We start from the raw sequence: 24,591 nt of genomic DNA on the forward strand, positions 1-24,591 counted from the left end.
AATGATTTTCAAGTACTTCTTGAGGGCTTGAGAGCTGAGATTTCACAACATATTATATATTTAAACTATTCGCAGTTCTCAAAAGACTGAAGTGAATAAGTGTCCTGAGCAGGGTGTCAGAAGCCATGAATCCTTGATACAGCTCTGCCTGTTTTTATTCTAATATTTAGGCAAGGCATTTCAACCTGCCTAGTTTCAGTTTCCTCATCTTTCAAGTAAAGACAATGTTAGCTCTGCCAAATCTCAGGGTTATTGTTAAAGGTTAATAAGCAATTATGTGCAAAAGCTCTTAGGAAACTATCAAGTACACTGCAAAATCGGGGCACTATTATACCCGTGGGAAGCATATGGCAACAGTTACTAAGTGAGAGAAAACCCTTCATTAGGAGAATGCCCAAATTGGACAGTTTTGAAGCTCAGCCCCCTCGGGTAATGCTGAGATGTTCTAAAGCCAAGTCTGTAAAACAGCTGCCCAGGGCAGCCAGCAAAAGTTCACTCTTGGCTGTCATACTGTTTTGGAAAAAATATGAATCACTTGCTAACACTTAAAATATAAAGAAAATCAACCTAAAAAATCCAAACTTTCAGCTCCTCTGTAAAAGCCAGGAGATGTGGCCTCACCTTGGCTGTGTTCTGGAATGTCACTATTCCTGAAGTGAGCAGGTTCTTTTTCCCCATAGATGGGGTGTGTACCCCCTTATCAGCCACAGTCCCCACCACTTCCTTCTACCTCACACCTGGCCCACTTCACTTCTTTCATTTACCAGTTTGGTCTCTCTAACAGTTGAATTTGAAGCCATTGTTCTAGCATTGGGTACAGAGATAGATAAATGCATCCCAATTACATGAAAAGAAAACTCTGCAAAGTTTCAAAGAAAAAGATGCAAAGCTGAGGACAGATGAGAAGAACATGAGTTCCTGCAAAATGGTTGGATGCCAAAGCTGGAATAAAAGACCAAGAGAATGTCCTGCTACATGGAACACTATAAGGAAAGTCAAGACTCAGCACTACTAATATTAATTTTTCACATTACTTTCTCAACTGTGCTCTTTTCTAGCTTTATTGAGATATAATTGGCAAATAACATATATCTTTAAGGTGTACAATGTGATAACTTTATATGTGTATACCTTGTGAAATGTTTACAACAAGGTGAGTTAACACATCCTTTACCTCACATAATCACCTTTTGGTTATTGTTGTTATGGTAAGAATATTTAAGATCTACTCTTCTGGCAACTTTCAAGTATACAATACCATATTTTTAACTATCGTCACCAGGCTGTATGCTATATCCTGAGAACTTATTCTTCTTATAACTGGACATTTGTACCCTTTACCAACATCTCCCCATTTCCACCATTCCCCAGTCCCTGGTACCCACCACTCTACTCTCTGTTTCTATGACTTTGGATTTTTTTAGATTCCATATGTAAGGGAAAATATACAGTATTTTTTTCCTGTCTCATTTCTCTTAGCAAATACCCTCAAGGTCCATCCATGTTGTCACAATGGCAAGATTTCCTTCTTTTTAAAGGCTGAATAATATCTCTCTGTGGTTGTGTATGTGTGTGTGGTGTGTGTGTACACATACGTATATATACCACAGCTTTATCCATTCTTCTGTTGATGGGCACTTGTATTGTTTCTTATCTTCACTAGCATGTCAACAATGCTACAATGAACACAAGAGTGCAGATATCTCTTTAAGATCCTCATTTCAATGTCCTTTGGAGATATACCCAAAATTGGGTTGCTAAATAGTAGCTCCATTTGTAATTTTTTCAGGAAACTCCACACTGTTTTCCACAGTGGCTGCACCAGTTACATGCCCACCAATAGTGCACAAAGGTTCCCTTTTTTCCAAATCCTTCCCAACATTTTTTTATCTCTTGTCTCTTGATCAAGAGACAAGCTATTAGCTTGTCTAATATCTGTTAGCTATTCTAACAGATGAGAGATGGTATCTCATTCTTGTTTTGATTTGCATTTCTTCTAAGTTGTCCAATTTATTGGAGTGTAATTGTTCATAGTAGTCTCAAGATTCTTAGTATTTCTCTGATTTCAGCTGTATCATCTCCTCTTTCATTTATAATTTTGAGTCTTCTTTCTTTTTTTCTCAGAAAGTCTAGTTAAAATTTTATCAATTTTATTAATCTCTTCGAAAACCAATATAGTTTTGTTGATCTTTTCTATTATTTTCTTATTCTGTATTTCATCTGTTTTGGCCCTAATCTTTACTATCACCTTCTCTCTGCTAACTTTGGGCTTTGTTTAATTATTCTTTTTCTAGTTCCTTGAGGTGTAAAGTTAGGTTGTCTAATTAAGATCTTTCTCTTTTTCTTAATATAGGCATTTATCACTATAAACTTCCCTCTTTGAACTGTTTTTGCTGTATCCCATTAGTTTTGGTATGTTTTGTTTCCATTTTCATTTGTTTCAAAATATGTTTTTATTTCTCTTTTGATTTCTTCTCTGACCCATTGTTGTTCAGGAGTGTGTTTTTTAAATTCCCACATATTTTCCACTTTTCCTCCTGTTTTTGATTTCTAGTTTCATACCATTGTGGTTAAAAAATATAATTGGTATGATTTCAACCTTCTTGAATTTGTTATGACTTGTTTTGTGGCCTAACATATGATCTAACTTGGAGAATGTTCTGTACGCACTTGAGAAGAATTTGTATTTTCCTGTTGTCGGATAAAACAGAACTCTAGTTTTTAACTTAGTATGGGGCCACCCAGAAGAAATATTTCCCAGTTATACTTGCAGCCAGTTATGGGCATAGGCCTAATTTTTAGCCAATGAAATTTAAGAAAAGTAATATGTGTACTTTGAGGATGTACCTTTAAAGAGAAGGAAGATAGCTCATTCCTCCTCTCTTCCTCAATCCTGATACCCAGGATGTGGATGTTATAGTGAGTTATCTTCAAGCATGACAATAAAACTAACATTTAATGGATGGTGGAGTCAGAAGATAGAAGGAAACCTGGCCCCTGGATAACTTTGAAGCAAAATCAACATAACACACTCAGGTCATCAGCCTCCAGTTTATTACAAAGAGAGTGAAATAAACTTTTGTAATATTTAGGACACTGTTAATGTGAGTCTCTCTTATACACAACAAAACCTATACCCTAACTAATACATTTTGAAAACCTTCAGTAAAGTCTGGTGGCACCATAGGCTTGACTTGGTGACCATTATGGAAGAATACGATTGAAGACATGCCCAGTGAGACCCTCTGAAGCATATCAGATAGTTTAGCTCTTGCAACAATAAAACCAAGACTGACTGACAGAGATGAGAGAAATGGAAACCTCTTTATTCCAATGCCTGGAGATCCTGGGTCTTCTACTCCCTTTAGATGAATCTGAATCTAAATTACTTAAGAGGTTCAGCATGCAGGATGCATGGGCAATATGAGGGCAGAGCACACCTATATGCTAGGTACACATATATGCACACACATGTACACATGTGCAGGAGTGTTTGTGCACACATAAAATTACATCCATTCATAATAGAAAAAAAAAAACCTACTTCACAATTGGAACTTCTCAATAGGGAATAGTCTTAGGAAAAAAATTCTGCCCACAAATTACATTACAACTTCCCTATTCAGTGATATTATCTTTAAGAACCCAGCTATCAGGTCACCTGGGTGGTCTGCCTTTGGCTCAGGTGATGATCCCGGGGTCCTGGGGTTGGGTCCTATATGGGGCTCCCTGCATGGAGCCTGCTTCTCCCTCTGCCTATGTCTCTGCCTCTCTCTCTGTCTCTTAGGAATAAATAAATAAATACATACATACATACTAAATACATAAATACATGAATAAATCTTAAAAAGAAAAAACTAAGCTATCATCTGAATTCTATATTGAAATACAACTTTCATGATTTCAAAGCAAAAGGGAGTATTATAGCTCTGGGGACAGAGAATGGTACCTCATTTCTCTTTTTTTTTTTTTTATTGAAGATAATACTCTAGTGACTTTCAAGAGAAAACACTTAAAAATAATAAAGTTCCCTTCATCTTATTTGTTTTGCAAGGACAGTGGGATCAGTTGCATTAAATTATTCATTAAATACATCTTACTTTACTCACTTTGTTTTGTATATATATTATTTCTCAGGATATTATCACTTTAATTATTAAAATATCCCCTGTGAGGCTCATAGTAATTATTATTACCCTGGAATCATTATATAGAATGAAAAAAATTACAGGTAAATAGAAGATGACAATCTTTTCTCTTGTAAGATCAAGATTACAACAGCTCTGTAACAGTAATCAAGATTGGGACATTCTGCTAAAAACCTGGAAAGTTTTTCAAACTATCAAAACCTGCAGGGCCGCCCAGGTGGCTCAGTGGTTTAGAGCTGCCTTCAGCCCAGGGCATGATCCTGGAGACCTGGGATTGAGTCCCACGTTGGGCTCCCTATATGGAGCCTGCTTCTCCCTCTGCCTATGTCTCTGCCTCTCTCTCTCTATCTCTGTGTGTGTGTGTGTGTGTGTGTCCCATGAATAAATAAATAAAATCTTTAAAAATAAAAAAACCCTGCATGATTGGGGTCCTGAGTGACTCAGTCGGTTAAGCGTCTGCCTTAGGCTCAGGTCAGGCCTTCAGCTCAGGTCATAATCTGAGTCTTGGGCTGGAGCCCTGCATCAGGCTTCCTGCTCAGTGAAGAGTCTGCTTTTCTCTCTCCCTTTGCCCCACCCCCTACTTGTGCTCTTTCTCTCAAATAAATATCTTTAAAAAATTTTTTCTAAACTGCATGATGAAATACAATGGAGCTATGATTGGAGCACAAACCAGTTAGCCTATGGACTCTGAAAACCCACGCTTCTTGCTTTATATTCTTTTACTGACACTCCTACTGTCTCTTCACTAGCATGCCATCCACTCTGTCTCCAATACCACTATTTCACAGATATGGGCACATTTTTGACAGTGGAGAGCTAGATTAGTCTAGAGGGCGCAAAAGGAGAGAACCAACAGCTTAGGAGATGTTCTAGGTTTGAAATTCCCATAAGGTATAGACAAAGGGCACCTATGATTTTCATTGCAGTTGCTCTGCCAGAGGCAGAAAGTGAGATGAATTTCTAGAAAATAGTCTACCTAAGACGGCAGAAGAGTTCTTCTGACAAGAACATCCCTTTGCCAAATTTTATGTAATATTGATACGAACATAAATTGCTATAGCTACTATGGAAAAAGTATGTAGGCTTCTCAAAAAAATTGAAAATGTAACTCCCATATGAACCAGCAATCCTACTCCTGGATATATATGCAAAGAAAATGAAATCAAGATTTCAAAGACATATGTGTATTCCCATGTTTATTGCAGCATTAATCACAACAGTCAAGATATGAAAACAATCCAAGTGCCCATCAATGGAAGAACGGATAAAGAAGATGTGGTATATACATAGAGATGTGAGAGAGATATATATAGGCATAATTCTAAGTGAAATAAGTCAGACAGAAAGAAAAAGACTATATGGTATCACTTATATGTGAATCTAAAAATGCTGAACTGGTAGAAATACAAAGTAGAATGGTGATTACCAGGCTAAGGGTGGGGGATAAGGTAAAAATGTTGCTCAAAAGGTATAAACTTGCAGTTAGAGATGAATAAGATCTCAGGAACTAATGCACAGTATTGTGATTTTAGTTAACAGTACCTATTGTATATTTGAAAATTCTAAGAAAGTAAATCTTAAATGTTCTTTTAAAAGAAATGGTGACCTGTGATGTGATGGAGATGTTAGTTAATGCAACAGTGATGAGCATATTGTGATACATCAGCATTTGTAAACCTTAAACTTACACAATGTTGTATGCCAATTACATTTTAACAAAGCTGGGAGATGGGGAGGGGGAGGAACATTCCATTGCCATTTTTCCTTTATGGATATCAATGTTAAATGGAAGACACAAGATCAATAAATCTTAGTGATTCTAGGATTTCCAACACACTACCTCTTTATACCAATCAAGCCTTACCTAAATTCATTTTCTCATCAATGTTACAGTCATTTTAAAACATGAAAACATGAAACATTATACACATTGGGTAAGAAACATGAAACATGAAATTATACACATTGGGTAAGAAACATGAAATTATACACATTGGGTAAGAAACAATTAAATCCTTTAATTGTTATATTGATATTGATAACAAAATATGGTCACATAGGAAAAGAGAGATCCTAAAATACTCCCCAAATAATTTTATACAAAGCTGAAGTGTTGGAAGAATGGTGGCTGCAAGACAGAAAATGTTATTTCCAATTTTCCAACTCTTTCCCTCTATTATGTCTTCAATTTTTTATGTCTAAATAAGCTTTCAAAACTTTTACTTTCATCCAGTCAATTGAATTTCTCAGAGTCAATTCATGTACGATTTCAAAACAAGAAAAAGATTAACATGACAGATTCCATTTTATATCAGCTATGTGTTGTAATTTTAGCTTATCTGCGAAAGAGGCAGTATCTAGATAACCTTACTAATAAATACACATAAAATTTATTAGCTTTTAAATGTGTACACTTTGGGGCACCTGGTTGGTTCAGTCAGTGGATCATGCAACTCTTGATCTCAGGGCTGTAAGTTTGAGCCCCACATTGGACATAGAGATTACTTAAAGTTAAAATCACAAATAAATAAACACATAAACATGTACTGTTTTCTCTTCCTGAAAGGAGCTGATGAACAATTAAGCAACACACGGAAATGGAGCATATGATCAGTTTGGGAGGAACATTAATACTGGGTATCCAAGGATGAGGATTATGTTTCTGACTCAGGGAAAGTGGACACGGGGACTTGACTTGAAACAAATATTAACCCTCTGTGATTCATCTAGTGCATTCATATAGTGAATATAAAATAGGTATAGTCTGAACTCTTCATTATCCTTTACTTCACCATTCATCTCTGAAATAATATTTTGATATTTTCCTTAATGCTAATTCCCCCCAGAGGGGAATTTTTAAAATAATTATTATTCACATTTAAGTGCTTCTCTGTCCAGAAAGGTGCAAAGGGAAAATGCTATAGGAAAGTGCAGCCTAGACTTTCAGTGAAAGTCACATCTTTTCTTAATTTTCCTTTAGATCATAAATTCCTTGAGAACAGGAATAATGTCTTTTCCATTCCTGTAAAATCCCTCGGGTAATAGCACAATGTCTTTCTCTCAGTGGATACATTTCTTTCAGTTTAGGGACTTTCTCAGAATCTTAAAAATATTTTCTTTTACTACAACTATAAGCATTCCTTCTCTTGAACGTTGAGAAACAAATGTAATTTTAAAGCTTCTTTTACAGGGATTTTAGGAGGAAATGACAGATAACCAATGCAGAAACAGTAAGTATAATACTATGTAGGATAATCCAGACTCTTTGTGATTCTCAATAGAATTCTAGACTTTTTATTATTTCCTTTCCAAAAAGAAGAAAGAAAGAGAAAGAAAGAAAGAAAGAAAGAAAGAAAGAAAGAAAGAAAGAAAGAAAGAAAGAGATAGAAAAAAAAAGAAAAAGAGAAAAGAAAGGGGGAGAGGAAGAGATTGTTTCTACTTATACCTTTTGTGCTTGAGTAATAAGTTCTGATGAACCCAGAAGGAGCACATCTTGTAACTGTTAAGATAATTCTTTCTGAATCTAAAATTTGAGGTGATGCTGTTGAGTCCATTCCTGGGGAGTATATATATATTTCTATGCAACTAAATAATATCCTCAGATAGAACAAGTTGAATAAACATTCCCACTTTAAGAAAATGTACACATGAAGAACTATAGCAAAATATTTGAATTATAAATTCAGTAGCATAATTTATTTTGACTTTATCAGCTGAAAATACTACATCATCATGTCAACAATTAACTGATGTATTTTGTAACCAAATCTAGAATTTTAAGTAAGGAAAAAAATAAAACGTATTTTCCTTTTTTTCTATTCATCTGTTGTGTTTGAAAATAATAAGGATTTAAAAGAACTTAATTGATCTAAACCCAAATTCTATTTGAATTTCTCATTTGTATTTATTTTTTTCATTTTTTTCATTTGTATTTAGTGAAATGAGTAGGATATGATAACTCCAAGAACAAAATTTCAAATTATTTGACATGTTACTACATAGCAAACCTAAGATTGCCAAATGAAAAAAAAAGAGCAATATATAAGAAAGATTTCATATCAGAAAAAGCATGCTGAATATAAATGAGATGTAGAAGGACATCTGGCACAGCAAATAGTGATAAAGTACTTAGAAATACACATGCACTTTACCATTAAGTACAGACAATGCAGCCCCCCATATGACAGTCTTCTTGCATCTAGAATCACTCATTAAGCTAAGAAGTAGCTCATTCCGGTCATTAAAATCCTCGAGAGTGGGAACAGTGTCTTTTTCACATTACATAAAATCCCCGAGTAATAACACCAACCTCTGATAATATTATGATTGTTGTCAATAACTTTATGTGAATTCTCTTATTCAATTTTCATAATAACTCCATAAGGTATTACTTAAACCCACTTTAGAGATGAAGAAAAAAAACTTCAAGAGGTTAATAATTACTTTAGGATAACACATAGTAAGTATCAGGGCTGGGATTCAAATAGACATTCTGAGTCATGAACTCCCATTGTCTGAAATAAATGTATTTCATTTATCAAATAAAGAGGTCTTCTTGGTTTGCAGACTGTTTGCCATCTTCTTGCTTCATCCTCACATTGTGGAGGATGAGGAGAGAAGGAATGAGGAAGAGTCAGAGAGAGAGTGAAACAAAGAGAGAGCTTGTATTTCCTCCTCTTTTTACAAGATATTAATTCCATCATGAAGGCCCCACCCTCATGAACTACTCTAATTCTAAAAACCCTTCCAAGGCGCCACCTGCAAATACCAACACACTGGTTACTGGGGCTTCAACAAATGAATTTTGGATAGATAGTCAATCTATTATATTCTCTTTGCTCATTCCAAATACGAAGAAGGGATCTGATACACGCAGAAAAGGAGTAAGAAAAATGGGTTAAAAGCCACTATTTATTGAACATGTAGGTAGTATACTAAACACTTTACATACATTATCGTTAATCCTCTTCCCAACTCTGAAAGGTAAGCCTTTTTAGCCTATTTTATGGAAGAGGAAACTGAGTTTCTGGGACATTAAACCTTTTGTTAAGGTCTCTCACCAAGCATGGGGATCTGGCGTTCAAATGCAAATCTGACTGATTAACTTCTGGGCTTTCTGGTAGAGATGCCTGTGAGTTAGGTGAGCCTTCCTCAAACTCCTCAAATCCACTACACAGGTTTGGCCCATCCCTCATCCACCTCCCCACACTGAACCTAGGCTGTTTTTTTACTCAAAACAGTAAAAAGTCCTGGTCAGTAGGGAGCTGAGGATCTAGAACCTCATGGTGAGTTACTTGAAACTGCATAAAGAACTTCCATTGTGTGGTAAACACACAACTCCTTAGTGGAACATTTCATGGATTCCAGAGGCCAGTGATTCCACTTCTTTGTAGGATTGCACTGAGATAGCTGACCCTCAAACATGAGCAACTGTCTGTAGAGAGGCTGAACGCTGGGCAGACAAGCCCCAGCCTCACCTACTGTTCCCAAGTTCCATACAGGCACAGTAGCACAGAGCCTCCAGGGCTTGAACACTGCCCTCTAGTGTCAGTGTGAGTCAAAGGTCAGAGGAGACATTCTGAAGAGAACGTATCACTCATTTTCCAGGTATAAATATACTTCTATAGTTGCATCTAAGGGTTAGATTAGTTTAAGGGAAAAAAGAACTTATACATAATCCATTTGTCAGACCCTTCTACACCAGCCACAGTATTCAGTTAACCTGACGGGAAAGTGGTAGGTCTACAAAGCAGAGGATAGCAAGGCTTGCCTAGGCTCTCACTGACTTTCCATGCATTGCTATGTTTTGCAGCTTCTGTACAGCAGTTTATAGATTTATGGGATCTCACATAGGGAATCTTTCCATGTAGTGGAATGAAATGGTTGTGTGACCATCCTTTATTTAATGTTATCTAATGGCAAAGTATTTAAAAGGACTGTCAAATTTAAACATAAATTACATATATATAATTTTTACAAAAAGATACGCATTTCAGATTTGTTTACCTTCCTGTGATAAGTGAATGTCAATACTAAGACACCTGGAAGATTAAACACACACATACACACACACACACACACACACACACACACCACAAAAAACAAAACAAAACAAAACAAAAAACGGGGCTACTGGATAGTTTACTTAAGCATCCGATTCTGTCTCAGGTCATGATCTCAGGGCTGTGAGATGGAGCCGCACCTCAATCAGCCTGAGATTCTCTCTTCCTCTGCCCCTCATCTCTCTCTCTCTCTCTTTCAAAAAACACCACCCTTATATGTTCCTTCAAGGTAAAGGTGACATTTAAATGTGAGCCTACAATGACTATAGCCTAAAAGAATTTTAAGGTATAGATAGAGCATTTTGAAAACAGATGTTTGGAAATGGAAACATGTGACTTAGCTGCCAAAATTAAATAAGCATGTTATCTCTTATTTTAAAAAGCCTCATTTCTTACACTTTAAAAGACTTAGATATACAATTTTCTAGGCTGTTTTATAATCATCTACACAAAGAGTATCACTGGATTTAAACCTTTCAGTAAAATGTAACAAAGAAATACCTTCATGTTAATGGATAAGAACTATTAACTCAGTGACATCATGGAACATGAAAATGTACCAGATAAATTTCAACGAAACCTTTCTATTATTAGATATAAAAAAAAGTTATAATTTCACAAGTAGAATCAAGTTTTCACTTCATCCATATGAATCTACTTATTCTTATTAGGTATCTTTTTCAGCTTTGTTTTCATTAAAACCAAGTGTGAAATTAAACTGGACTTATGAGCCAACATTTGCATCACCGATAAAATGAATATTTTCAAAACTATAAAGCACACTCGATCAAGTTTTGCTTGCTAATAATTATGAATAACACTATGACAAAGATGTATTCTATTAATATTATAATTTAAATACTTAAAAAATAATAGTTGCAGAAATCTCTATTCTATTTTTGTATGTTTTGTAATAAACATTAATAGAACACCACATGCAGAATTTTTTTAGAGATTGTTTTTCTAAACTATTAGCACCATTGGAATAGAAGTCTATTTCTGGAAGAATGGGTAGTAATTGACTGAGCTTAGATTTCTTGCCATCCTCGTGTGAGGGGGCTCTAGGTCAGATATAATCGGATTTAGAGGGTTACGGAAGAAATTCACATACTTCAATCTGTTACCTCTACTCTGAATAGTTTTCCTTTAACTATTGGAACAGAAATCCACAAATTAAATCCATTCATACTTGAATAATAACAGAAAGTCCTGTCTTCCATGAACCCAGATTAAACCCAGCATACTTTTAATACTATTCTCCCCAACTCCTTGTTTAAAACACCCGAATCTGCCATCTTGCAGAACATGGGGAAGAAAGTGTCTCAAAAATGGTGCAACTCCCATACAATGAACAATCTCCATCATAAAGAGCTGTTTTCATTTTAAAATAAACTTATGAAGAAATTAAAGCTTAACAGTTTAAGGAATGGACTTCTTCACAAGAGGCCAAATATCTTAAGATCAGCCTCCTTTGCAGTATCTCCAAGTGGTCCTTTTGCTCTAAATAAACTTTCCGATTACTCCATCACTTGCCTAGTTCACTGCCTACAGCCACCACCATGTGATATTTCAAAGAAGGTCCTGCCCACCCATCCACCACAGAACGTTAGCCAAAGCTTCACAGAATTACTCACCCACAGTGTCGTTAGCAGAGAAAACTGGGGAAAGAAGAATTTCCTCCCTCTCATCTGCAGATAATCATCTTCTGTCCTAAAGCATAAATTTTGATTACCCAGATTATTTTAGCTTTCAGAGTCACACAGGTTATTAGTGGTAATAAAATCATTCAGCCTTATAAAAATTAAAAAAAAAATTCCAACCACAGATATTTAAGAATCTGACCTCACAGCACATTATCCACCCACTATGGTAAAGTAATTTTCTCTTTGCTGTCAGGGTGATCCTTTTTTCATTTCTCTAGCTACAATTTAAAAAGAAAACAAAGTGATATGACTAAACTCATCAGGGCACAAATATCTGCAGCCAAGGAATGGGGGTTTTTGTTTGGTTTTTCTTTCATTTGTTTTTCTGTATAAAGCTAACTAGCCTACATGGATGCCAAAATCAAGAGCTTATTCACAATCTCCTTAAACCCAACTGAGGGGATCACCTGACAGAGAGGTGAAATCCTTCCAACTCAGGTAACTTTGTCCTCACCACCTTGATGACCATGGGTATTTTGGGTTTTTTTTTAAGATTTTATTTATTTTTTCATGACAGACATACAGAGAGAGAGAGGCAGAGACACAGGCAGAGGGAGAAGCAGGCTCCGTGCAGGGACCCCGACGTGGGACTCGATCCCAGGTCTCCAGGATCACGCTGGGGCTGAAGGTGATGCTAAACCACTGAGCCACCCAGCTGCTGGATGACCCTGGATTTGAGACATCTCTCAAGGATTCTGCCCTCACTGTCTAAGGAACCTTCTAGAAACTTTCCTTCTCTCAATTTTCCCTGCCAAAATGTACGTTAAAGTTTATTTTTAATACTTGTTCATGTCTAATACCTACACCTTCACAAACCAGTAGGCAAAAGTTACTATTTTCAACAAGCGTCTCACGTGTCTAGGAAAATGCATGTTGGCATAGCTATGAAACAGCAGCATTCTTTGTGGATCATGTCTATCTCTGGGGTGAGGAATCAGGGTTTTCAAAGAGCCCAGTGAGGCATGAAGAAATCCAAGCAAGCACTCAGAAAAGCACTGTGCTCCAAAAAGCTACAGAAGTATATATATAATATAATTGTTTTTTTTTTTTAGTTCCACATGCTGAGACTGGAAAATGGGAAACAAAATACTTCTAAGGGTTATGACTAGTAAAATTACTCTCTTACTTTTTTTCTATATGTTCCAATATTTTCCAAAATATCTGCCACAAACTTGCTATTTTTATAATCACATTATTTTAAAGCATAAGTAAAAAAGTCTTTTCTTTCCATTACTGCTGATCTGAAGCACATATTATCTGAATTTTAGAATATTTTGTTATGGGAATGATTCCCTCCAAATAAATCTGTGGTAGATCCAAGAGATCAATTACACATACTTTATATAAAGAGTTCTTTTAATTAACCATATAGCAAATTGCTTGCATTTACTGTCACTAAATCATCACTCTACTTGAATTCCTCTTTTCTTGGTCATACCTAATCAAGTATAAGTATAAACTTATAAATAAGTTTAACAAAACTTATGCTTAACAAAGATTACTATATACCAATTGCTTTGGACATCTTATTCAATAGTCTCTGGGGATCATGACTATTTTTCATAATTAAATAGCTCTATACTTCCTACACACTTGCACCAGATAAGACATTCTGCTGCCGCTGAGAAAAACTGAGTAATGCTAATATGCTTTCTTCAAGTAAATACATTGCGAGTTTTGCAAGAAGGAGCAGGGTGGGAACCAAAAGAAGATAGAGGAAGCTAATCATTGGTTATAGATAGCACATATATCAAGGGCAAAGGGATGAAAAAAACGTTGGTTTGGATAAGAAAAACAAGAAAAAGAAATTTTCAGAAGGTTTTGTTTAAAAAAATAGTCTATTCAACAGCTGAATTTGAAACGGAGTTTACCAGTTGTTACAGTAAATATATTCAAAGTGAATCATATAACCGCTAATTAGGTTTGAATCACTCAAGTGTACATTTGCTGTGACAACAGTTTTCCCTTTACAGATCATCCCTCTATTTATAAAAGAGCTGAAAATTAACATTTCCTGCTTTTGTCACACTGAAGCATCTTTCAATAGTTCCCAGCAAACATCTGAAGGATTCTTGCATCCTGAGATCATCTGGCCATTATGTTTTCAAGTGTTGTCTCTTTTCAAGAACTGGGTGAGATGCACAGAATAAGTGATTGCAGATTCTTTGTAAAATAGCAACAAGAACACAACAAAAATACCCGATTAGAAAAGATCACGGGTTACCATTCACGGCAGATGGGAATCAACGTAAATTGACAGTGGAAGTTTTCATTTTGTTTTGCACATGACTAACCACATGTGAAGCCTGAACCCCAGAGAAATAAAAAAACAAGATTGTGTAGCTCTGTTTTTAATACTGTGATTAGTAGTATATCCAGATTTAAGCAGGTTTTTTTTCCTCCTAATTGAAATAGTTTCTCAAATAACATCATTTTAAGAACATGTGCTCCTCAGATACCAAATACAGCCTAATGCCCACTCATTTCCACAAGTATTCATCTCAAAGGGGGAAAGTTTTCTGGGTAATTTTAATGTGGCATCCCCTAATCAATATTAGCCGTACTGTGAGACACTGCCATCAGGAATGAAGCAGTGTTTTTTCTCCAGGACTGTCAGCTGAAAGTGCTAAATAGAGTCTCATTCTATTGTGGACTTGATGCTCTCTACTCTCTGAAAAATATAAGTGCTGTTCAGGCCCTGAAATTCACTGCATATTAGGGAACATCTAAAGATCTGTAGCATAATCTCAGGTCTTTTTTTTTAATTAATTTATTTATTTATGATAGTCACAGAGAGAGAGAGAGAGGCAGAGACACAGGCAGAGGGAGAAGCAGGTTCCATGCACCGGGAGCCCGACGTGGGACTCGATCCCGGGTCTCCAGGATCGCGCCCTAGGCCAAAGGCAGGCGCTAAACTGCTGCGCCACCCAGGGATCCCCATAATCTCAGGTCTTAAAGGAGTGAATAAAATAATGCTTTGTCATAGGGTTTACCCAATTGCCCAAGTGGTAGACTCACAGGCAACTATATAAAGGTCAATTATATAGAAGATGTTTCCAACTTATTTTTCTGAGCACATTCTTGTCTTCAGCATCTTTCTCTCATTCTTTCAAGTTTTCTTTTCTGTTTTTTTTTCTTGAAGTTTCTACACCTTCTCATGCTCCCCATAAGCTTTCCGTGATTAAATAATTCCTCAGGTTGAATACTTGGCAACACATTATTCTGAAATCCACTCAAAATTGATACACTCGGAGTTCACTTTTTAAGAGATGGATGACCCCACTCTTTTGAATCAACTGCCATAGTCACTCCCTGTCATTCCTAATAATTTTGCCTTCTTCAACACGCTTTGTATCTTCCCATCAAGCCCATGCTGTTCCTCATCTATGAAATGTCTTTCACACACCTGTCTTCAGCCCTCACAGTAAGAATAGCATTAATCCTTCAAGGGCTTGTTCAAATAACACCTTTCCCTTGTGGCTTTCCCCTGAATATTTTATTTATAATTACACTATGCTTTTGCTAATAAATAGCCCTTTCTCACCTAGAAAGTTTTCCTCTTTGACAAGATTCTAAAGACACATGGATAGAGATGTAAAGAAGAATAGAGATATGCACCTAGCTAGCCAAGTCAACTAAGCCAACCTTACTAATCAATAAGATGGTCAATGTCAGAGCTAAAGCACCCTCACAATCAATACCTTTCCCCAGGCACCCATTAGTCAGCATTATACTCTGTAGTTCTGGGGCTGCTCCGTTACCACCATAAGCATCTTGAAGGCTTATTTATATTTGTAACTCAGCATCTGGTCAATATCTACTGCTTACTCAGGGCTTGACAAATGTACACTGCACTGGCTGAATTTTTCAACTCTAGTTTTTCTCGTTTGTTTCTTTTGGGATTTTTTTGGTGGTTTCATTTTGGTTTTGTGTTTGGGCTATTTGGTGCACTTAGGAACATTTCACTGCAAGAATGAATCCAAACAGTAAAACAGCCTTTCAAGAGGGTAGATGAACCTCCTCAATGGAAATTATTTTCAATGGCATTGACCACCAATCATTACTACAAAATTTAAGTAACAACACTGCTAATAAAGGAATTTAATTATGAAAGATTCTTTTTTGACTTGCATAGCAAGAGAAGAATAAGAATGAAGTTTAAGATACTCTACAGATAAAAATTATAAGTTTACAAAAGTAAAAGCAATTTGATATAAAAATTAAACACCAAGCTCTCACAGACTGTGATTGTAAACATCTCTCCACGCCAAGACTTTACATTTCATTTAAGAGATAAGTGTCACGACAATCAGTTTTTCTAGACTGAGGTTCAGAGTTGTGCTTATTAACTGAAAAGCAGCCTGTTTAGGAAATGGTCCTCATTCTGATGTTGCTCTTTGAATAGTCAGTGTGAGCTCATGTTTCACACAGTAGCAACATTCACACAACCAATATTTCTGAGTTTTTTAACCTGCAAATCTGAGAAAAGAATCTTTTCAAATGACAGCTTCTTGATATGTCTTTAGTCAAGCAATCAAACAGACCACCCAAGAAAATGTAGTTTTGTAAAATAAAGCCTGCCCTTCAGAGTTACATTTTTGAATCAAAGCAACTTGAGCACATGAGGAAAAAAAAAGAATAATTTGTCTATAGAAATTATGCATGTGATTTTCCTATTCAATTACCCCTCTTTCTAAGCACTTTTGCATAAACAGTGACATTCATTCATTTGAAAATTAGCTATTGCCCTTACGGGCACTGTGAGTACATACAACTCACAGTGTATGATAATCAAGATAGTCAACCATACAAAATAGCCAAGTTTTGTTCTGGCCTCACTTAAAAAGTTATATTGCTGTATGAATAAAAAAAAGAGAGAGATGAGGAATATGAAAGGAAGAAGAGGAAGAGGAAAAATTATGAAGAGGAGAAAAAGTAAAGAGGAGAAAGAAGAGGACATCTGGGGAGAAGGAGACTCTTGATCTCAAGGTCATGAGTTCAAGCCTTACATAGGAGGAAGAGTTTGCTTTAAAAAAGTTTAAAAACAACAAAATAAAAAGTAAAAAAAAAAAAAAGATATAAAAAAAGAAAGAGGAGAAGAAAGTATAATATTCCAAAGAAATTATCCATAAAAAAAGAAGTTATCTGTCTTCCTGCTGAGCATCACTGATCATTTGTTTTAGAATTGATTAAAGCAACACAAAATACACCTTTTCCCATAGCTTTGTTAAAACTTATGTAAAACTACAGAAAATCAAAAAGAAGTCAAAGGGAAAATATTACCATTCTTACAGAAGAACAAAGATAAGATTACATCTGATTTGTCCTCAGAAACCTTGCAAGCAAGGAGAGTAGAGTGAAATATTTAAAGTGTTGAGAAAAAAAAAACACCAACCTAGAATTCTATACCCTGAAAAAAATCCTTCAAAAGTAAAAAAAGAATTTCTTAGACAAACAAAAACTGAAGGAATGGCTTTCCATTAGACTGAATATAAAAGTGGAAAGAAGTTTTAAATGTCTCTCAAGAGTTAAATTTCCAATAATATGTGAATAATCAGAAAGCATTATGATTACTGGAAATAGAAAAACACATTAGGGACCTGCTACCCTAATACTCATCTTGGATTTTTTATCTTATTTTGTTGTTGTTGTTCTTGTTGTTGTTGTTGTTGTTGTTTGGCTGGGTACAGTATACTTTATTGATGGTACATGACAAGCTAGGGGTCCCCAAATCCTTCCCCTTCTTCAGAGAGTCTGGAATGAAAACTGTAGAGGTTGGGAGATTCTCAATGTGTTGGGGGATGAATTGGGGCAACGTCTCCCCAGCAGCTGAGGGCCTCTCTCTTCCTCTTGATCTCACTGGGGCTGGTGGTCAAGGGAGCTTTTATTCCTTGCAGGCCATGTGGACCATAAGGCCAAATTCATTCTCATACCAAGAAATGAGCTTGACAAAGTGGTCGTTGAGAGATAGCCAGTCCCAGCATTGAAAGTGGAAGAGTGAGTGTCACTGCTAAAGTCGCAAGTGACAACCTAGTCCTCAGTGTATCCCAGGATGCAGTTGAGGAGGGCTTCTGATGCCTATTTCACTACCTTCTTGATGTCATTGTATTTGGCAGCTTTCTCTAGGGAGCAGGTCAGGTCCATGACTGACACATTGAGGGTAGGGACACAGAGGGCCAAGCCAATGAGTTTCCCATTCAGCTCAGGGATGACCTTGCCTACAGCCTTGATGTCACCAGAAAAAGCATGAATGATGTTCTGGGCAGCCTCTTGGCCATAATGCTAAAGCTTCCCAGAGGGGCTGTCCATGGTCACCTAGAGGTGGCAATGATGATGATGAGTGTTGTAATGAGTCCTTCCATGATGCCAAAGTTGTCATGGATGACCTTGGCCAGAGAGGCCAAGCAATTAGTGATGCAGGAGTCATTGTTGGCAATCTTGAGGGAGTTGTCATACTTCTCAGGATTCACACACATCACAAACATAGGGGCATTAGCAGAGGGTCCAGAAAAGGTGACCCTCTTGGCTTCACCCTTAGGTGAGCTCCAGCCTTCTCCATGGTGGTGAAGACTCTAGTAGACTACTAGAGTACTAGACTATGACTACAACATACTTAACACCAGCATCACTCCATTTGATGTTGGTGGGATCTTGCTTCTACAAGACAGAGATGGCTACCAATTAATAACAAGTTTCTCATTCTCAGCTTTGACTATGTTGTTGAATCTGATGTGGGTAGCATTATACTGGGACATGTAGACCATGTAGCTGAGGTAAATGAGGGGGTCACCAGTGGTAACAATATCCACCTTGCCAGAGTTAAAAGCAGCCCTGGTGACCATTCTGTTGAATGGGGAGAAGCAGAGAGCCCTATTTTGTTGATTACAGTTATAGTGTAATTTAATTACAAATTAGAAACTAAGTCAATGATGCTACTCTACTAAAACAGTGGTTAAATCCTAGTAAAAACCTGAGATTTTAAACAGACTGAAATCTGGTCAACTCTTAGAAGACATCATTTTGAGCTTGCCAAGTAACCTCTGTAAACCTTTTTTCTCCACATCTCTAAATTGAATATAATACCAAGCCTGCCTTGCTATTGCATAAAAATTAAACTAAATAATCCATGTAACAAATATCCAGTAATGACTATATGTGCACAGCACACAGACCAAAAAAAAATCACTCAAATTGCATCAGCTACTCTTATTCTTTGAGAAGAACAAGGTTATTTACAGTTATAAACTTCCAAACTAATAGACTCTTGTGTAAAAATGAATTCACTTTCCTGAGTTATTTATAGTGGCATTTTAAATTTATTTTCAAAAATGAACAAGTACATTTAATTTAAAATTAATAAGACCATTATTGTGTATTCATTAAAATTCATGTGATTATTGGAAGCATTTATAAGGTATGCAGTGGACTCATTATATAGAGAGACAGTAATTAAGCCTTAATAAATGGAATTTGAAATAATCATTTATAAAAAGATATTATTGAATTTGAGACCCCTTATTTTAAAAATCTATCTATAATATCTATTTACTAGAGGCAAAGTAGGAAATTATATGTTTTGTGAATATTTAAACAAATAGAATTAATTTTAGGAATGGATGACAAAGGGTAAGTCTTCCAGTCAGAGACAATCTGTTGCCTGTTAGAAAACCATAATACAATCAGGAGATTCTTATGACTTTCTTCTCTGCATCTTCTCCTTTTTCAATAATCAAGGTTATTACTTAATGATGTCAACAGAGACTCTCCTTTCTTCCTGCAAACACTGACAATAAATGGCAGGCTTGTTCATGTGTTGTCACAAAGGTCAGTGTGTAATTGGCATCACTAATAATACCTGTGTGATTTAATTTGATCTGCAGATAATTTCTCTGGTTTTCTCTTTTTCCCTTGTGATTTTGCAAGGGAAATGGCAATATTTAATTCCACTTCCTTAAAATATTTGGTCACCTGAATAGCTAAATCACAAATTTCAAGAAGTCACCATGAGTATTTTATCTAGAATTTTTTCCCCAGCTGCTTGCACAGTGCCTGGAATTAACCAGGGTAAATTTCATAAAGTTTTCTCAAATAAATGAATGAAAAAAAAATGAATGAACAAATACAGGAAAGAGTGCAAAATGTCTTTAGAAATTACTAGAATTGTTCAGAACAGTGCTTTATGACCTCAGATGTGATCTCCTTTAGTTTTTTTACAGTACTTCTTACAGTTTGAAAATACATGTATATATGTATTTAATTAATTTATTCAAGTAATTAATGACTGCCTCCCCCACCAGATTATTGTACTTACACTAATACTCCTAACTTCTAGGACAGGACCAAGTACATAGTAGGCACTCAGTAAACCCTGGGTAAACTCTAATCAAGGAATAAATGCTTCCTGTTTGGGTAGCTCTGCTAATTAGTAGGCACCAAAGCTCTATTTTAAGATTCTATGCCTCACTTCATTCCATGAAAAAACTCTGCAATTAAAAAGCAAGTCTATTTGATAATATTTATTATATGATGGCATATTCCCCAAGATTTTCAGTTGGCCTTATACATGTGAAATCTTTAGAGATGGAATTTCATCTCACTTTCTCCAAATAACCATGATGTGCAGACCAGAATTTGCATCCACAAGCACTTTTAAAATACATAACATATTTTCCAAAATATACAACATATTTTAAATTATATTTTAAATGCTTTATTTCTCTCCAGCCAAATGAGTTCCAGTTATTTGTCCAACTGTTTTATCTTAATTTTGAAGGTGGGACTAAGAATATTATAAAACAAAATGTGTATATGGTCAGGTCTCTATGAGCCCCACAAAGTTGTCTGTGATTTGTGGTCCATATTAAGCTAAAATATATTCAGTATATAGCTCTACATATTGTCAATGTAACCTTTGGGTCTCTTTTTATGCTTCAAGGAAAAATGCTATGGAGAACTCCCCATACATGAACTAATAGGCATTTCACATTTTTCCCTCTGTCTTCTCAAAGACAAGATGATTTCAACCTGAATGTGATTTCAATCTGAACATTCAATCTCTTATAAAAACAAAAATTAATACAATACAAAGCAACAGTAGCAATAATAGTAGGATCTATTATTATTATTATTATTATTATTATTATTAACCCCAATTATTAAGGGTCTATTATGTCCCTAGCTAAGCACTAAGAGTAAATGATATTCAAAGTAAACATCAGTCTTATTTTAATATTTTTCTCAAAATCACATAGGTACCAAGGGGGCACAGCTGGTATTTGAACCCAAGTCCATAAGAATACAACAGAGATTCTCAACTTTGACACTATTGACATTTTAGGCCAAATAATTCTTTGGTGTTGAGTGGGCTGTCAAGTGCTCCTACTCAGTGAGTGCCAGAGAAACCCCTCCCGGTTGTGACAACCAAAAATGACTCCAGATACTGTCAAATACCCCATGGTGGGGGGAAGGAGGGCAGGGGTAAAATCTCTCCCACTCCCTGCCTTTCAATGCCACACCTATCTCAACCCATCATCCCCATTCCCATAAAGAACCACTGGAACACAATGTCCAGTTTCTTTACCATTATTCCTTCCTCCATGAAGGAAGAAGCCTAAGAGTCCAGCATTCAAATTTTACCTATTTTTAGTATTTACTAAATTTAGTATTTACTCCCTTTTTTTTAGTATTTACTAAAATTGTAAAAATTGGTTATACATTCATATGTCAATTTAACCAAGCAAACTTCTACCTTAACGAGATATCCCAGATAAACCAAACTTCACAAGGGAAGGTACTAAGTTACTGTGAAACTAAATTTCTCAGGCATTGTTTGGTAGTGCTTAAATATTGGAAAAGCAAAGGGAAAAAAATGGACAAAAACCAGAGTATAGTGACATTTTCATTTGCACGTTGCCTCTCTTTAAGGAATTCACAGAGTTTACTAGAATTAAATCTACGAGTTAAGAATAAGAAACAGAATTTGATTCATGGTTTATTTTCCAGTGATTTTTTTGAAGTGGGGTTTACCCTGAAATAAGAGTCATGAGTGTTGTTTCTTCGGGTGATATATCTTCTACCACTTTTATCTAACATCTGAGGATCACAATTCCAAATGATTTTTCTAATTGAAGAAATTGATTAAAATGACACCTTGGAATTTTGAAAGGTAATTTCCCCACCTTTAATTTTTAAAAAAAATTAACTTGTTTCTCACACACAGAATTATACTGCTGTGTTTTGATTTTGCTTTTGTTTTTGGCATTCCTGATTCCCAACATTTGTATACAGTAAATGAACTTCAAAAATTAAGTATCAATAACAGTGAGACTTTGGCTTCTCACCATGATGAAGGAACTGGTATCCATGAACCCTCCTGCAAAAACAACTCTAAAACTGGACAACATATGGCAAGTATTTTGGGGAAGTGGACAACACACAGGCAGCTAAGAAAAGGAAGACACATGAAATTGCCTCCAGGTACTTTCTGGACAGTGCACAGAAAAGCAGCCCCAAGCACAGAGTGATGAGCTAGACAATCTGAGTTGAGGAGAAGAGGTGAGGTTTGGGTCTGCAGAAATGGCAGACTTTCTAAGATAGAAGAGCAAAAAAAAGAGAAGGAAGTACAAATCCAAGGGCCCAGATATCAATGTGACAGGTTGCCTGAGGTCCTCAGCTGAGAGCAAGGCCATGTGTGTAAGCAGTGAGATTGCCCAGATAGAGCGATGCATAGAGAGACTGGAGTGCCAGCCAAGCCACAGGCAGGAATGTCACCATGCACATTTGCCATTCTATGGAGATCCCAAAAGATCCCACCTTACAACTCAGGACCAGGCCCTAGATTGAAGGCCATGACCAAGGACTAAGGACAAAACAGAAATAAGCCTAAAACCAAGCCCAAAAGTATAAGAGGATTCACTAATAACTGCCTGCTGAAAGAAGAAAAAGCAAAAGAAAAACACCAACATTCAAAGGAACACAACATAATCCAGTGGCCAGAGGAGTAAGGAATTCTAAATGTGTATAAACATACCAACAAAGTTCAAAAACTCAAAAAGAAAAAATGGAATCAAATCCAAAACATTGGTGGACATGCTTTAACTAATTAATGTATTATGAAATACAGAGTTTAAGTGTTCATTTGAATTTTGATAATTATGTATACCTACCCCCATTACTGCCACACAGGTACACACAAAAAACAGGGTGTAGCACATGTTCATTACCCCCAAAATGTCCTAATACCCTTTTCCAGTCAAATAGCTACCTCGATCCCAAACAACCACTCTGATGTTGTCACCATAGATAGGTTTGTCTCTGGAATTCTTGTAAATATAATCATGTAGCATGTACTCTTTCCATGTTCAGTTCTGTTTGCATAATGTAACAATTAAACATTAAATTCAAACACCTTGGGATCCCTGGGTGGCACAGCTGTTTGGCGCCTGCCTTTGGCCCAGGGCGCGATCCTGGAGACCCGGAATTGAATCCCACATCGGGCTCTCGGTGCATGGAGCCTGCTTCTCCCTCTGCCTGTGTCTCTGCCTCTTTCTCTCTCTCTGTGACTATCATAAAATAAAAATAAAAAAATAAAAAAATAAAAATTCAAACACCTTGTTGCATATATCTATAGCTTTATTGACGTATATGCTTTTCCATGGGTGAACATATCACAGTTTATCCATATTCTTTTTGAAGGACATCTGGGTTGTATCCAGCTTTTGACCATTATGTACAAGGCCACTATAACATTCTCTTACAAGTCTTTCTGTGAACATGTTTTTATTTCTCTTGAAATATACCTAGGAATGAAATTGCTGGGTCATAGGAGATTTATATTTAACTTTATAAGAAACTGACAAATATTGTTCCAAAGTTGTTGTATTGCTTTAAATTCCCATAAAAAAAATGTGGGAAAATTTCAGGAGCTCTGCATGTTCACCAATATTAGGCATTTTTAGATAAAGACATAGTTACAGCCATAGATAAAGATATATAGATATGTTATTAGATATATAGATATCTCTTCTTCGCTATTCTAATAAATGTGAAACTATGGTTTGAATTTTTTATTTCCTTGGTGAGAAATGATGATAAACATCTTATTATGTGTTTAATGAATGTTCATGTATCATCCTTTGTGAAGTGTGTATTCAAGCAATTTGCTCATTTTTAAAATCTGGGACATTCATATTCCTATTATTAAATTTCAAGTGTTCTTGTATTTTTTTATGCAAGTCAAACATATGTGTTATGACTATTTTTCCCAGTTTTTGGCTTTTAAATTAGGTTTTTTAATATTAGTTTTATATTTATTTCATGATATTTTTCAGTGAAACCTACTTTATCAATAATTTCATTGAAACTTTATGCTTTTTATGCATCAACCAAGAAATCTTTGACTCCACTAAAGTCACAAAGATATTCTCTCTTTTTTTCTTTTTCTAGCAAAAGCTTTATGCTTATATTTTAAATTTTCAGGAAATTAGTCATCACAAATTATTTTATTATTTTATGTTTTTATTGAAATATAATGAACATATTATGTTCATTTCGGGTATACAATATGATGATTCAACAATTCTATACATTGCCCAGTGTTATCGAGATAAGCATACTCTTAATCTCCTTTATCTATTTCACACTTCTCTCACCTACCTCCATTCTGACAACCACCAGTTT

At 35.8% G+C, this 24,591-nt stretch overlaps 2 long non-coding RNA genes across 4 annotated transcripts in view; one reads left to right on the plus strand and one right to left on the minus strand.

The window, feature by feature from the left end:
- Nucleotides 1-24,591, minus strand: part of LOC118350176 (uncharacterized) — a 323,534-nt gene that overhangs the window by 89,597 nt on the left and 209,346 nt on the right. For both annotated transcript variants that reach the window (XR_007413936.1, XR_007413938.1), the window contains exon 6: nucleotides 11,845-11,920. This is a non-coding gene — a long non-coding RNA (uncharacterized LOC118350176). The remainder of the gene's footprint in view (nucleotides 1-11,844; nucleotides 11,921-24,591) is intronic.
- LOC112650102 (uncharacterized) overlaps nucleotides 9,501-24,591 on the plus strand; it is a 38,417-nt gene continuing 23,326 nt past the window's right edge. The window contains exons 1-3 of one of the 2 annotated variants that reach the window (XR_003129955.3): nucleotides 9,501-9,755; nucleotides 12,431-12,671; nucleotides 21,916-22,078. This is a non-coding gene — a long non-coding RNA (uncharacterized LOC112650102). The remainder of the gene's footprint in view (nucleotides 9,756-12,430; nucleotides 12,672-21,915; nucleotides 22,079-24,591) is intronic. The other variant, XR_003129956.3, reaches the window with a different exon arrangement.

Source organism: Canis lupus, chromosome 11 (assembly GCF_003254725.2).
Source record: "Canis lupus dingo isolate Sandy chromosome 11, ASM325472v2, whole genome shotgun sequence".
In the NCBI taxonomy this organism is placed as follows: Eukaryota; Metazoa; Chordata; class Mammalia; order Carnivora; family Canidae; genus Canis; species Canis lupus.